Below are 17,492 nucleotides of genomic sequence, written 5' to 3' on the forward strand. Positions count from 1 at the left end.
TAAGAGAAGAAGATTACTGCTGGGGGTTTTTGCGAGGCGGCAGAAAGTGCAGCAGGACTTTTGGGGCAGTGGCAGCTGCTGGCACTCGAGCACTGACACCCCCTCACCCAGTTCTGGGGTGTGGGAGTCACAGAGCAGCCCTCAGATCCTTTACAACAGAAAGGCCTGCCAAGACGCCAGCACAGCACAACTAAGTCTTGGTGAAATACAGCCCCAAGGACAGAGTAACACATTCTGTTCAGAGCGAATACACTTGCACATAACTAATGGAGACTTGAAAGATTTATTAGAGGGCAGAAAACTGTTCTTTTCTGTGCTGATCTCACTGGATATAAAGCTTTCTGTGAGTCCTATATCATGTATAACATTTTTTTCTCTTACTTAAAGAAGCAGCTTGGCTGTAATAGAGATACAAGTTTAATGTTGCTGTGAGAATGGTAGGTTCAGGAATTTTTAAATAATTAAATAATTTAAATTAACATATTAATTGTTTTAAAAATTACATCACCTCTTTTTGCAATTGGTGCTTAATATCTCATCTTCATGATTAGGAGAAAAATGTATTTGACTCTCAGAGTAACTGTTTAATTGTCCCATTTTTTGATTCAGTGAGCTGACAGAAAACATGCACTCTATGCACAAGAGCAAGAAGACATGCAACAAAAGAATTAAGAAGATAAATCCTTCTGGGAAGGATTGAAACAGAAATAGTAGTGGTGGATCTCGTGAAAGGCACCAATCAAGGAATAAAGGATTCAGCAAGAGATTCTGGGTGAAAACTGTTGCCATGGACAAGAGGTTTGTATTAGCTCCAGGGGGTTTTGTATCTGCTTCATGTTTGGAGATGCAGTATTTTAGAGTGAAAAGAGATTACATTACATAAGAGCCAATTTTCCTTCCTTTTCCAGCATAAATCCAGACCAGTTCATGAAAGATTTACAATGACAGGCTGGAAAACAACATTTGATCCATAAATTAGAAGATATAAACCTGAGATGAAGAAAGGAGGAGGGAGAGACATAGAACTGGAGTGTGTTCTAAAGGACAAAACTTAGTGATACAGGAAAAAAACTATCAACTTTCAATTAAATATAAATGTTAACTATCCCTAAAAATAATAAAAAAACCCCATGCAGTACACTTTTGTGAAGTTTCTCAACAAAGAGTAACAGGTTATATGAATAGTTCTAAAGACCTAAGACAAAAAAAAAACAGCTTAAAAATCAAAAATTTAGGAGCTGTACTAAGGAAAATATTTCTGTAGTCTACTTTGCAACTTTGCACCTCTTTTTCTAATGAGTGTTTCTTGATCTGTTTCCTCTTCATTTTCATTGGTACCCTGCTTTTCTCTCTCTCAAAGAGGGGTAAATAACATTGCAGGGAATAACTGAGTAATTATGTTGACTGTACAGCAATTCTATATTTGTATTCCATCATAAATTGTTCAATAGCCCATTTAAGATTTACAGGTGGGAACTAGAACCTTGTTTCTTAGCAAAAAAGACAGAGCCAAGTTGCTGAGTAGCCCAAAACATAAATTAAGGTTTATGATAGATGCAGCATATTCCCCTTTGTGCTTTCTAAAATATTATGCTGGGGTTTTTTTGTCCTTATTACCTATCTATAAATTATAGTAGCCTACATTATTGGCCAAAAAAAAAAAAAAAAGCCACATTTGGTATATACTGGATTAGTAGAAGGGTCAAATCCTTTAAAAGGAGAGGCAGAGATTTGCAGAAAAATACCTAATCTGCCATTTGGTCTAGGGACATCTTGGTAAGAGATATCTCCATGACTTACCATAGTTTCTTGGCTGTTCAATATTCATTTTAATATTCAGATTAAGGAAATATTTAGCATTATCAGAAAGTCTCTTTTCTTATTATGGAAGAAAGTCGCTTTTATTGTAAAATGTTAATAGGGTTTATTTAAATGTTGTTACATAAAAAAGAACATAGGAAGGCAAAAATGTCCATTGGTCTCTGCTCTTTAATCTGATTTACAGTTGTTTATTGAATCTTTGTGTTTTCCTGACCATCTATATTTGTGTTGTCTTGGTTATATACTTCATCTCTAACTCACAGAAAAATTAGACCCACAGGAGTCTGGTATATAATTGAGTTTTTGTTAATGCAGATAATAGTAATAATAATAATAATAATAATAATAATAATAATAATAATAATAATAATAATAATATCTTGTGTGGTTAGGACAGTGATGATGTTTTTAGTCATAAACAGATTTTTGAGAATAAATATGGAAATAGAAAGGTTCAAATAAATTATTTGTCTTCATTCAATTAGCCTGAAAATATCACCTATTCTATTATAATAATATTGTGGTATTAATTTTTTAGTATAGAATCTGCAAAAAATCAGTATCCTAAATGAAAATAGCACAGTTTCTGTTAGGGCCATAGTACCATTCATCATCTATCCAGACAAAAGGGAAAAATAAAAGAAAGCATATCAGTGACTGTGAATTTTATCCTCATTTTCTGTGCATAGTACAATATTAATTATGAATATTTAGATTCAAAACAGTTCACCATCCAATATTTTGACAAATGTTTTGGCATCTGGATATGTTTTAAGACATGGCTCTGGCTCCACTGCTCGCTGGGTGACCTAGGGTGTCAGGAGAAAAGCTGACACATGACTCCAGTAACTTATGGGATATTATCAAATGATTTTGCCACAAAATTAAGATTTCTGCATATTGTGTCTGTTCCAACGTAGGTTTCCTTTTGTTCATGAGGTTTTTCTGATCCACACTGTAGTTGTGGCACTACAAGCAAGAACAGGACTTCAGCAAAACCCTTTTTAAAGAGAATGACTTAGTGACCACACATGAATAATGCTTAAAAGTAATGACAGTCTGGATATTTTCTTCGTGCAGAACCCCCTGTATTTATGCTACTCGGTATTGTATCACTCTGCTTAACCAACTTGAGCAATGAATTTTTCACTATACTGAAAGCCATAAGCCGTCAAAACCTAAAAGGCCCTAATCCCATGAAATAATTTTCGAAATGTACTTTCCATTCTTCACTAAGGCCTAGAAAGCTCAGTTTTTCAAGCTGTTTTCTCTAACTTCAAGGACTAAATGTTCCAGAGGGGGGAGGTTAGTTTGGGTAAAAATGACCAAAGTAAGGCTCACAGCTTGGCCATCTGATTTTAAAAGCTGGGTATCAAAGTAAATCATAAAACACCACAGCTGAAATCACACAGGTTGATATAACAGACTTTCTTTATAATAGTTATTCTTTCAAATTATTAAATTAATTCAGTTTTGTGCATTAAATCAAACTGCGAATTCCTCAGGGCATAGAACAATCCTTTTCCAATAGAACATTAATACAGAAGGGGCCCTTTCCTAATTGGAATTCTTCAGCTCTTCTGTAATATAAATAAAAAGCATAATTAGAAATGTACTAAGATAAAAAGAAACAAAAGGTCCTGTAAATACCAGTGAATGTTCCTATTATCCTTGTGGCATTAAAAGTTCACTGCTTATTTTGTTACAGAGCAATTAAAGGCAGGTAACTTTCAAGGCTCAAAGAAAAAGGAGTGAAGACTTTCTGTGTGCATGTTCTCTTTCATGAAGCCAAGGACAAAAAGAAATAGCAGACCTAAACTGAAATTGAGAGGATCACATTAAAATCAATTTGAAGGACTGTCTTGAAGTATTGTGAAACTTCACACAACATAAAGGTGAGAGGAATTTTATTCATGTAGTTTGCTAATTTTATTGAGGGAAATAATTCATATGGAAACAGTAATTCAGTTTTCAAAGACCAGTGCTTAACCAGTCAATGCCTGAGGAGGTGGGCACCTGTCAAACAGAAATGCTGGGATTAATATTTACAGACTTGAATACAGGATGACATATTAGCTACTTCCTTGTGAGAAGTGAATTGAAAAAATCTTTTACATTCTACACTTACTACAAATAAGACAAATTTATCCATCAGAGGGTAGATTCATTGAACATGGTTCTATTAGCTCTTTCCCTCTAACAGAGCTCTGAAATTTGTACTGCAGGCAACAGAAGGCATAGAAGGTATTCATTAATTTTCTAAACATAAGGCTATAAAAGTGGCAGTTTAGAAGCAGAAAAAAATATGCAAAGAAATGTTCTATCTCACTAAAGTTAATGCATAACCAGCATTTACTTTATATACATAATGCAGTGAAAAATAAATTAGATGACAGATGTCTTCTCCCTCGCCCTTGTCAGTTGTAGCATGAGTACACAAACAATCTAAATCACTGGCAGATTTGTGCAATGGAAACACTATGCAGAGGTAGTTAATTATTCCTGTCAGAGAGCAAAATGCAATTGCATTATTTATTTTGAAATTACAAACATGGTAAAACCGAAAATAATCATTATTAACATAAAGGTAACTCTAGTCAATAAATCTATGGATTCAGTAACTGATATTTCTTTATAAGTGAAAAGGAAGTGTTTAAGTGAAAAATACTTACAGAAGGTATATGAATGTTGCTGACATAAACCCCCAAAATTAATAATTAACTTCTATTTAACTAGACTCATATGCAAGTATACATAATACAAAAATATATTATGTTTTGCTATAACTCTTAGAGGTAGAGTTATTGCTTACTACAGTGAATGCATCTGTTTCCTAGACATAAAAGGAAAAACACCACCTTTGGAACTGAGGTTAGAAAAAAGTATTTTATATTCACACCTGTTTGATTTTCTAGTTCAGTACTAATTCTTCTCCTTTGTCAGCGTAGGAGGCTCTCTTGGAAGCACTAGTATTTAAAGACAGCAATGCACCTAGCAGAGCACATCCTCCTTTCCACCATGATATTCAGATGATGTGACTTGATGGCAAAGAGGGTACAGACCCTAGTTGAGGGAGAAAAAGGGAAAGAGACTTGAAGGTTTTGAGCATTTAAGGATCATATTCTGATACAAAATCAAGAAAAGAGAGAATTCAGCAAAAAACATTTTTCCAGTTATGCTATGTATGGGTCACTCTATTATGAAAAGCTGTCTATCCCATAAATTACTGTGTCATCCCTGACTGCCAGAACACTGATTTATCTACAGTACTGGACAAGAAAGGAACCAGCCTCTTCCTCTTCTGTGTAAGTATTTTCATAAAGATAAAAGTGAATGTTGAAAATTGAAATAGAAATGCTGAAGAAATACATGATTAATACATATTTCTCACAGATTCTTAGTTGCCAACCATAAGTGATAACGGTAGCCTAAAGCATATGTTTTTTACCAAACAATAAAAAGAATATACTTCTACAATAAAGTGAATAGTATTCTAGCCAATATTTTTCCAATTACAACAGTAGGAGGCTATAAATGGAAAAAAAAGAATATATTGCAGGTGGAGAGGCTTCACATATTGCTATTAGTGCTTAACACAAATTGTATTTGCATCAGCTACTATGGTTTAAAATGCCAGAGTATCAGAGGAAGAAATTTTTTAGCAAGTAATATACCTCAGCTTTTTCAGGAAACCATTTCTCAGCAGAGATTTCTGTATGTAAAGCAGAGGCAAGGATGATGGTAAACAGAAGCATAAATCACTCCTGGAACACGTTCTGAGCTTTGCTGACTGGAAAGAATTTGTCTCCATACATGCAGATGCCTCATACACAGCCGTACATAGTCTGGAACTCAAAGTCCATCTCATTTCTTGCTACCCAAAGAAATGCACCCTTTGGTTTACAAAGCAATAGGAGTAGGACACTATTGACCAAAATCATCACATCTAGTAACTCCATGGTACTGACTACAACTGTAATTCAAACTCCCTGTCCTGTAGTGAAAGCCTTCCAATGAACTATCTCAAGATACTAAAGCAGCTGTCTCTGTAAAAACAGCAGTTGTGTTCCCCTGGGTCCATGATGAAACTGCTGAGTATTGAAGGAATTTGAAAAATAGTATTAAACTTGAAATGATTATCTGATTTATTTAATTTTAATTTAGTTTGGTATTATGAGGAGATATGCACGTGGGCATGATGGTGATTTCTTTCCTTAAACACACTTAGAAAGTAACTGAATTTAAATAGTCATAATTTTTCAGATAGTGCCTATTTAATAGCAATGAATCAATGTTTTCTGGTAATCAGAGTATGGATTGTTATTTTACACTTGTAAAAAAATGAGGGTTTTTTCACCTTTGATAATGGACCACTTGAGATTAATTTATTCATCTTTGAGCAACAGAAACCCAGCTACATTTGTGATTATAAGAATACTTAGAAGTGAGATAATGATGAAGACATGGGTTTCAATACAGATTTTACAGAATCCTGCAGCTCTCAGTAGGGTAAATACATCATCCAAAATGCACCCCACCAAGAAGAAAAAAAAAAAAAAAAAGAAAAGAGAGAATAAGATAATGAAAAAGAAAAGAAATAGCCATTTTTGATCTGTAGTCCCAGTGTCAACTTTAGTTTCTGCACAGGAAAACATGAGACAGTAAATTGCTAGTATTGCTCTATTGAAGAAGACAACAGAAGAAAATGAACACAAAAAGAGTTCATAAGATTTTCAGAAAGTAAGTACCATAATTTCATGGCAGTTTAATGAGGACTGGTCTTTAAGTCTCATCTTAGAGTTACAAACCACTGAAAAATAAACACCTAAGAACTAAATGTGTTGATAAAGCAAAGGAGAATTACAAACAAACATATGCAGTATCTCTATGATACACCAGTTTCACAATATTAAGCTTGAGAGTGCGTCTAATATTCAGTTTCATTATACCACAAAATCAATTTCCATGGGATTGGTCAGAGCCTGCTCTTACTCATATAATAAATTAGTTCTCACTAAATAAAATGTTGTTTTATTTTCTTATCTAATGAAAATGCTGGTATAGTTCCATGGACTCCCTAGCTGACCTATCTTCATTTCCTATATACCTGTATTCAAAGAAAACTAATCCCTTAAAAAACAAACAAACCAAACCAACAAAACCAAAAATCAACACAACAACTAAACCAGACCCAAAACAGAGTAATTCATTACTTCACATCTGAAAGGAAACGTAAATCTTTTTCTTGTGTTTCTATTAAGCTAACCAGAAGGGTGAAAATTTAGGAGAGATCATGGAAAGCTTTTTCTGAAGTTTACTTGCAACTCACTGCAGTCTAAAGAGTAGAACTGAACAAAACGATAACTGACTATGGGCAAAGTCCCAGCATTTTCACTCCCTGAAGTGTTTTCTAAAATCTAATTTCAAGGAACATGGCTTATTGTAGCTGCTGTAAATAAGTTTTCTAGTCATGATTATGAAGGACTTTAGAGAGTTGGGAACTGTGGGAAATTCAGCAAAGGCAAAGACAGGGTCATGCACCTGAGGAGGAATAGCCCCATGCACCAGCACAGGGACTGGCCTACTGGAAATCAGCTCTGCAGAGAATGACCTCAGGGTCCTGGTGGAAAACAAGCTGTCCATGAGCCAGCAGAGTGTCCTTGTGACCAAGAAGGCCAGTGGTATCCTGTGGGCCTTAAGGAAGGGCATTGCCAGCAGGCTGAGGGAAGCGATCCTGCCCCTCTACTCAGCCCTGGTGAGGTCAGATCAGGAGTGCTGTGTCCAGCTCTGGGCTCCTCAGAGCAAGAGAGACATGGAGCTCTTTGAGCAGGTCCAGTGGAGGGCAACAAGAGTGAATAAGGGACTGGAGTATTTCACTTACGAGGAAAGGGCTGAAGGAGCTGGGTCTGTTCAGACTGGAGACAAGTGGGAGGGGACCTCATCAAGAGAGTGAAGCAAGTCTCTTCTCAGTGGTTACAAGAGGCAATGGGAAGAAACTGACATACAAGATGTTCTACCTAAACATGATGAAGAATTTCTTTACTGTGTGGGTGACCCTGCATGGGAACTAATTACCCAGAAAGGCTGTGGAGTCTCCCTCACTGGACATATTCAAGAACCATCTGAACATAATCCTGTTCCACGTGCTCTAGGATGACCCTGCATGACCAAGGGGGTTGGACCAGATGACCACTCTGGGCCCTTCAAACCTCACCCATTCTGTGATTCTGTGATTCTGTGAAATACATCTGAATCTATGTAAGATCTTTCACAGAGCCTGTCTATATATATGTTGGAGAATAATGTATCCTAGTAGAAATCCTGAATACTGCATATAAACTGCATCTGCATGACTGAAAACAATTCTGAGAGTTTGGAGACGTATTTTAATGCAGAATATAAGAGTGGACTAAAAAATGACTTAATCCAAAAAAAGGAAAGTAAATATGATGCATAAGGATAGTGAGAAGTGAATTATTTCATACAGAAAGTAATAAACACACTGAATAAACTGACAGAATTGAAAGCCTGGATTTTGCCAGAAGATAGATGAATTTCACACACTAAGCAGCAAAGCTTTGAAGTGAATATATCAAAAAATTGGAAAGGGTGACACAGCGGTTAAAAAAAAATATGTTCACTACAGAGAAAAGTCTTCAAACCCAAGCTAAAAACAAACAAACAAACAAACAAATAAGTAAATAAATAAATAAATAAACCTGCCTGTAATTCTGGTATTGCTGGTTTTTGCTGGAATGGAAAGGCCCAGGGAATTTCCTGTTTGAAAATGAGGAATGAACAAAATCTATGTTTTGATCATAGTGTTTGAAATCTGAGTCCTAAGAAAAAATATCAAATTATGTTCCATATGTTCCAAAAAAGGAAGTAGATGGGATATTTTATTAATTCAAAAAAGACTTCCAATGATATTCAAAAGTCTATGAAGGCATTCATTAAGGTATTTAGGAATTTTTCCCAAATATTGACTTTAAGAGAAGAGGACAATCCCATGTTTACAAAGAAGTGCATAAAAATACCTCTATAAAGGTTACCACAAATAAGCAAATCAATGAAAACTAAGATTGATCAAGAAACAAAACTATATATAAGAATAAAAAATTTAGCAGGTTACCATGAACACTGAAAAAAAAAAAAAGAGAATTCTTCAGATTAAATAGAAAAGATTAGAGAAATAAAGCTAAACAGCTACATCTTAAGACTAGCTAGAAACTTCAAATTACAAAAAGTAAATTATGTCTATGGGCTTCATTTTGATAATGTGGAACCACAATCAGAAGTGGTCAGTCTCATTTAATCCATTCAAGGAAATATTTGAAGTATAGAGGAGCAAGTTCATCAAAACCTCCCTAATTAGTATCAATAGAATGGTTCTTGGGGCTTATTATATACAATATTAGGCATACCTTATCACTCAGAATACACATGTCACTAGCTGGAGTAACTGGTAAAAGACAACACAGTTAGAAAGTTTGGTTTCACATAAATGACAATTCTGTCGTTTAAAGCACCTCCTTTATAAATGCTGTAAATTACATTCCAGTTATATTTAGGAGTTATATTTTGAAAAAGTAGCCAATATTTCATGGAAAATAATCAGCAGTGTTGCTAAGAATGGCATGCTGATACTCAGTGCCAGCTCCAGAAGAGCAAATTGTTGTGACAGCTTGCAGCAACATCAAAAGCCTGCAACCAGCCCCCCACTTCCACATCTAAAAGGAAACAGCTGTAGAGAAGGACATGGTGGTGCCAGGTCACTGCAGTGGCAACATCGGAAAATAAAAGAGGGTAGACACCTGACCTAGGACCTGAATGGGGTCCTTCAAGTTTAGGAAGACTGACAGTGTCACAGAAAGGAAGGACTCTTTTTTTTGTTGTCAGCTTTGCATATTTTTTTTCATTGTAGAAAATTACGGATTTCTCATGGAAATTCACTGAAAAAGGTGTGAGGATGCAGGATGGAATCCAGTACTGAGATGTGTGCTAAAACATATGCAAAAACTGTACATAAATGCAAGTGTTACAAAGATTAAATGGAAATATAAAGCATATGTTGGGATAAATAGGAAGACTTACTTTAGGGACCTTTTTGAAAAAGTCTAGAGCACCAAATAAATAAATGAGAGCATAGCATTACTAGCAGGGAGAATAAAAATTAAGGACTTCATCCTAGGACTGCAAAGGAGGGAAATTTGCATGCTTTCTTGCATGGTAATCTTGTGTTTGCAGAAAATACAGATAAGTTAAAGCAGTCACATGGCACAATGTTTTCTTCTGAATAAGAAAGAAATTAAAGCAATTCACAAATAAAAGAGAAATAATCTGTCAACAGAGAAATTATGTCCTTTCATCTTGTGTTTCATTAGCAGGTCCCAAACTCCTGCATACTACGGGTGATAACAAAGTGAATCCATACTTTATTATCTCAATTCCTTCTGTCTCTCCATTCCTTAGTCCTTTCCTGGTTTTGAAAATAAGTTAGTTGCTCTTCCGTCACAGTTTGTAATTGTATAGTTACACAAATACAATGCTTTTTATGGGTGCATGGTTTTAATGCAGCAATAGAACATAACATCAGTGAAAAATAGAACACTACAATCCTTGTGGTCCTATGTATGGTGTGAGAAATATATTTGTGTCCTCACTCCCTCTTATAATGTAGAATGAAATCAGAATGAGCCATTACCAGAGGCAAATAATGGGTTTGTAAAAATAAAAGTGGATGGATGAATTTTTCTTCATTTTGCAGTGAGTTATATCTACCAGAAGCACAAACATTTGCATTTTTATGAATATAGCCCATAACATTTTATGAAAAATTAGTTTTGGATTTCACCCATGTCATGATTTGAGCCTTTTAGCAACCTCCAGAGCAATATTTCTATTATGGTATACCTATATGGTACCCGTTTTCCTGGGACGTAGAAGGAAAAGTAGACAAGAAGGAAGCTAACATGGGAAAAAGAGGCCAATAGTATGCACAAGAAACATTTACCAACTGGCATAAAGTGTGTATTCAAATCAGTCGCAGCACCTATATTAGAGGTAAGGTTCCAAAAACACATTTCAGACAGAGAAAACTATTGATTCATCATTTCTAGAGCATTACATCATACATTATTTTGCTACTTGAAAATCACATGTATCGCCATATTTTTTTAGTTCATTAAATCGATCAATCTGATGCAGTAAAACATCTTAATAAAGACTGAGCTCACATAGTTTTAAATGGTACAGTAGAAACCCCTTGCTCTTACACAAGGATAAAAACAATTATCTTTTTGAAAAAAATTCTATAAGGACACATAAATTTTCATGCCAACACTCCAGTTTCCCACACACTCTAAGACATAGTCACTCTCATGATTTATCTTGTAACACTTTCAAACCCAAAGCTTTGAAAATTCTTCAAATCATCAAAAAGATGTAAAGTGGAATTCTAAGATGATGTTTGAACATTGTCATAATTTTTATTCTAGAAAACATGAATGTCAACAAAGGCTGACATCTTGAACTTGCAATATGTGCCTGTGATATCTGAATACAAATTCATCCTCAAATTTTATAAGGATGTAAAAAAACCCCTAGATTTTGCATGAGAGGACTACTTTTTCCTCTTTTATGAATTGCTTTTCTCTATTACATTTTCTTTTAGGAACCTAGCTTACCCATAGAGGAATTTCTCATTTAGGTTCCATTTGGTATTTATTGAAATAATTTGATCATTGTCATTAACTTCCATGGAAATAAAATTAGGTGAATTTAATTCATTTTCAAAGAACTGCACACTCGTGTTTACAAAATCATCTGCCTAAATAGATTGTAAAATCTATTACAAAATGCAATTTGTTTTCAAAATACATTTAAGCCTTTGGAGAAGCAATTTTAAACACTGGCTTATGCAGCATTTGTGATATCAGATAAGTCCTGTATCAGAAAGTGGAGTGTCAGGAGGGAACAAGACATCAGAGGACTGGTACCTTTCTACCGCACACTTTATTCTTAGTATAGATACCATACAAGTAACATGTTGCATCCTGAAGTTTAAGACCCCAGTCTTTAGCTGGTAAGCTATGGGTACATGAGTATTAGAGTTGCATCTACTAATAATTTTTCTTGCATATTTCTTAAACACTATTACATAGATATCCCAAAATGACAATAATACTGAGTGCATGCTTCATAGCTTACAAAGAACATTTCTTCCGGTTTTTAGAACTCATAGAGAAAAAAATACTTGTCTTAATACCAATTTTTTTTGTGTTTCATGAATCAGATAAAGCACAAATACAGAAAGGCCAGATTTGTCTCATTCTCCAACATGAAGTTACTTCAGGGATGAATTGAGTCCACTAACTACCTGCAACACAGATTTATTAGTCCTACTGTGATTATTTTTAATTTGCTTTTCTACAGAATTAGCTAGTGACTTGTTTAGTGTGGCTGCTGAGCTGTTTCCACAAATATTTTGGATCCAAATCTCAAACTGAAACAGACAGATAAATGATCCTTTGTTAAATGTGTAACCCACTGAAGTCTTTGTTGAGTCTTTTAACTAACAATATACCATAAAATAACATGATATTTTTCTATTAAAATCTAGCCAGTCTTTCTTTGATAGTGTACTGGGTTTGTATGAAAAGGTTTTGGTAGCAGGGGGACTACACAGCTGGTTTCTGTGAGAAGCTTCCAGAAGCTTCCTGTACATCCAGTGCAGCCAATGCCAGTTTTCTCTGAGATAAACCTACTGCTGGCCAAGGCAAGTCCAACAGTGAAGGTGGTAGCACCTCTGGGATAATGTAATTAAGAAAAAAGAAATTATTCTACAATAGCATTAGCAGTCAGAGAGAGGAGTGAGAATATGTGCTAGCCACAGCTTTGCAGCACCTGAATCAGTGAAGAAAGAAGGGAAGAGAGTGCTCCAAGTGCTGGAGATGAGATCCCCCTGCAGTCCACAGCACAGACCATGGTGAGGCAGCTGTGCCCTTGCAGCCCATGGAGGACCAGGGGGATGCATAGACCCACCTGCAGTCCATGGAGGACCCCATGCTGGAGCAGGTGGATGCCCAAAGAAAGCTGGGACCATGTGGGAAGCCAGTAATACAGCAGGTTCTGGACAGGACCTGTGGAGAGAGGAGTACATGCAGGACTTGTGACCCTGAAGGGGACCCACACTGGAGCACTCAAATTCTGAAGGACTGCACCCCATGGAAGGGACCCACACTGAAGAACTGCAGCCCATGGAATGGACTCACATTGGAGAACTTCATGGAGGACTTTCTCTGTGGGAGGACCCCATGCTGGAGCAGGAGAAGTGTGAGGACTCCTCACACTGAGAGGGAAGAAGGAGCAGAATCGACGCTATAAACTGACCACAACCCCATGCCCCACCCTTATGTGCTGCTGAAAGGGGGAAGAGGTAGAGAATTCAAGAGAGAAAATGAGCCTGTGAAGAAGGGAGGAGTGGGAGCAAGATGTTCAAAGATTTAGGTTTTATTTCTAATCACGCTACTCTGATTTGATTGGTAATAAATTCAGTTAATTTCCCCAAGTCAATTCTGTGCTTTCCATGACAGTAACTGGTGAGGGATCCTTATCTGAATTGACAAGCCCTTCATTCTATTTTCTCTCCCTGTCCAGCTGAGGAGGCAAGCGACTAAGCAACTATGGTGGGAATCTGGCATTCAGCCAGGGTTAAACCACCACAGATACAGTGAAATATAACTGTGATAAATGAATTTTCATGATACAAATAGGGAGGAAATTATATTGAAAAATGAAGATAATGGTCTCTGCAGATAAAAGGCAAACAACAAAATATAAAACAAATGGAAAAGGCAGCTTAATTTCTCACCAATGCAACAACTTTTCCCAGCTGTCTCCTGGGTTTTTTGTTGTTTTTCTTTTTAACGAGATTCTTTCTGTGGGGTATTTCTGGTTGACATACACTGCACTTGAATTCTAAAAAGAAATCTTAGCCAAACAAATACAAACAAGAAAACAAAGTCACAATCTGTATCGTGAATTAATTCTCTAGTTGCTCAATTTGAAGGTATGTCTTCCCATTTATTGAAAAAAACATGATTCCCAGTTATCCCAGTTTCCCAGCTTCACAGATTTCTAAAAGATCATAAAATCATAGGCTGGCTTTGAAGGAACCTTAAAAAGCATCTAGTTCCATGGACAGGGACACATTCCTCTAGACCAACTTACACTAAGCCCCATCCAGCCTGGCCTTGAACAACTCCAGGGATCAGGAGTCTTTGGACACTCTGTTCTATTGTCTCACCTGTCTTAAATATAACAGCTAATCTAAATCTACCCTCCTTCAGATTAAAACCACTCCCCCTTGTACTATCACCACATGCCCTTCTGGATCCTTCTGAAACCTTTTCTTGATCAAGCATCAAAAGATGCTATATATCAACTTACATGCTGCTGTAATCTTTCTTTTGTTGGCTTTTAACCTTTTATAATGAATTAAAAACTGCATTGCAATAATCTGTCTGGACGATAGTGTTGGGATGCGATTTTCAAGCTGAGTTAAAAGTGCTCTAAGTAAGCTCTCCTATTTAACATACACGTAAAAACAACAACTTTATTTTATTAAAGCATTCAGAAAAAAACACAACATGAAAAAGCATGTTACTTGCAGGGATAAAAAAATTAGTCAGAGGAAACATTGCCCTTTTGTGGTATTACAAAGAGAATTACTGCCAAAAGGTCTTTTTGAGATTTTGTTGGAGCAAAAAGTGACATCATGTAAAAAGTTCCTATGGGTCATAACCTTCTTAAACCATAGCCTTCTTAAACCTTCTTAAACTTACTGAAAACAGGGGAGAGTAAAATGAATAAATAAAGCATATATACTAGTTCATTAGTGACTTTCCTTTAGTAAAAGAATGCATAAATTTAGATATTATATAAGTTTAGTGTTAAAAACTTCATTGTCCAAAGAAGAAGTCACCTTTGAGCATAAAGAACCCTAATGCTACACAACCAATAAAATGAAACAGGAATACTAAGAAGCATTTTGAATACTTTTGCATGTACTGTCTCCAGGGGAAAAAAAAATAGTATTCAAAAAGAATAACAATGTTCAAAGAAGATCAGAGAGGAAAATAATGTTTATTACTTTATTCTTTTTTACTCATTCTGTCTCACTTCTGTTGTTGCTTTTTTTTTTCAATTTTATATGGTGTAAATTACTGATACATGTGTCATTTTATGACCTACATGTAATGCAAAGGATTGAACCAGGTGGTTAGAACTGAATTAAAATATGTGTTATCTATGGCCTGAAAATCAGCAACAGGATTAAATATACATGTGTTTTCTATTATAGTTGTTAGAAATATGTATATGTATTTCCTCATAATAACAGTTTGTTCTTCCACTTCATTAACTAGTACCAGCAGTGGTAGTTCCATGTAATTGATACTGTTGTCTGCTTGATCTGGAGTAAAATCAATCATTAGCATAACTAGTTTGAGTGTTTTTTATGTCTCTATTTTATGGTACATTCTGCAAGCTCTACCATAAGAATTACAGAAACTGAAATGAAAGGGTTTGGAATTCCTCACCACACTGCAGAGACGGAATGGTCACAGACGTGACTTGTTCTGTCAAATGCAGAGCAAAAGAGTTAAGAAATATTTTAAATGGCTTGAACTTAAAAATTTTTTGAAAAGTGAATGAATTGATGATGGTGTGGTTCCTTTCCGCTATTGTTTCCAGGGGTCCATGAATGCTTGTACGTTCTTGAATATTCCACACAAGGGAAAAAAAGATCCTGTTTTTAGGAAAGGTGGAGCAAAGTTTTTTTTTTTGGTTCATTACATTATGCACCTATTGTCAATATTTTGCAGAAAAGACAAAAAATCTAGAAGCTTTTAAGTACATTACACTGAAAAAGGGCTTAACAGTGATACAAGAGTTAAAAAAAAAAAAAAGAAAACAAAACAAAAAAAAAAAAAAAAAAAAAAAAAAAAAACAAAAAAAAAAAACAAGGACATTGAAAAGAAAAAGACTGACAAACTTCCAGTAGAACTCACTGAACCAGAACAGAACATACTCTAAAATCAAAAAACAAATAAGGTTTTTTTAGTGTGGAGATATTTTGTTTCTCTTTACTGCAGTTTCTGTGAAATTAAATGAAAGGTTTTTAAATTTATATAGTCCAAAAATGCAGAGATACAACAGCCTCAGATGCAGGTACAAGTTCTGTGCATTTTTGGAAAGGGAATGTAAGACTAGCGCTAATCTGATTTTCCAGTTTTTTAATGCCTGCTATGACAGAAGCCTTTATAAACTAAATCAAAATTTAACCCACCCCTAGAAGCACTTTAAAATTAAACTTGTTTCAGAAATCCCACAGAGCCCTGGGGCAGGTGGATCTGGGGAGGACATAATGTCTAAACATGTTGCTCTGAGGAAAAAACATGATTCCTAGAGAACCAAGCTGTTAGGAAAAAACTCCATTTATGAAGAGCCTAAAATTCTTCATAACACTGTAAAGCTCAACAAGACATAGCCTGGAAGCTGTCATTCTGCTATTTGGATACCATGCATCCATTTGGAGAGTGGGACAGTTATGGAGCACATGAAAATGCTCACAGTATGAGCATCTGTAACAGAAATGATGGATAGCACAGGTCTTTGCCACAGGATCTGAACATTTCAGTTGCTGTGGACCATTAGTACAAGCGCAGCCCAGGATGCTCTGTCACTCACTAAAGTTGTGGTGCGTGGAAAAGACTCATGCTCAGCTCAGCCTTCTGCCTCAGGCACTTCCTCTAAGGGCACTGGGAAACAAAAATACAGGGAAGAAAAGAATATTCTGGGTTTTGGTTACCTTGCAATTCTCTTGAGCATGTTTGCATAATATAGTTCCCATAGTACAATAACCCCCTAGCCTGTTTTAGCTGTCTACCTACAATAGAGGATCAATAGCAGGATTAGAAATGTCCTTGTTACAATTTTATTCCCTCTCCATGCCATTTTCCTCAGCACTGTACTTCTTTTTCTCTTCTGTACAAGACAATAAAAGAATGGAATAACTTTCCCGTTATCCAGCTATTCAGATGAAAATAAGAGGTTAATAATGTAAGAATGATCCAATGTCCATTTGGAAAGTCAATCAAAGTGAATTTTGATCAATTCTCAAAGGCTTACAAATGAGCTGAAAAAAACATTACATAAATCCTGATTCACAGCCCCTTTCAGTAATATGGACAGGCATTAAGTATACATTACAAGAATTTCAAGGGAAATTCTAGTTCTAAACAGTCATCAAATGAAATGTCCAAAGGTACCTAAGTATCTGATTCTCACTGGTACTTATCTGCATAGTCATGAGCCTAAGTACCGTAAAAAGAATCTATCCTTTGATCATCATCAAGTGCGTAAGGAAACCCTCAGAAGCATGTAAATAGCTGGCAGATATTCATTCAGAGGTGAAGACATAGGAGGCATCAGATAAAACAAAAAAAATCACAGAATCAGCTAGGGTGGAAAAGACTTTTGACATCATTGTGTCCAACCTATGACCCTGTCAACCAGACCATGACGCTAAGGTCAATTAGACCAGGACTGGGCCCAACACTCATCCCCATGGAACACCACTGGAGACCATCTGCCAGCTGGATGCAGTA

At 35.8% G+C, this 17,492-nt stretch overlaps 1 long non-coding RNA gene across 1 annotated transcript; it reads left to right on the top strand.

The window, feature by feature from the left end:
- Positions 1–169: 169 nt before the first annotated feature.
- Positions 170–12,197, top strand: LOC136290602 (uncharacterized). The gene is made up of 4 exons (XR_010721238.1): positions 170–343; positions 610–798; positions 3,530–3,716; positions 12,116–12,197. It is a non-coding gene; the product is annotated as an uncharacterized lncRNA (long non-coding RNA).
- The last annotated feature ends 5,295 nt before the right edge of the window (positions 12,198–17,492 follow it).

This window comes from Chamaea fasciata, unplaced genomic scaffold, assembly GCF_029207755.1.
Source record: "Chamaea fasciata isolate MVZ Bird 193981 ecotype frontalis unplaced genomic scaffold, bChaFas1.0.hap1 SCAF_6, whole genome shotgun sequence".
Lineage (NCBI taxonomy): Eukaryota > Metazoa > Chordata > Aves > Passeriformes > Sylviidae > Chamaea > Chamaea fasciata.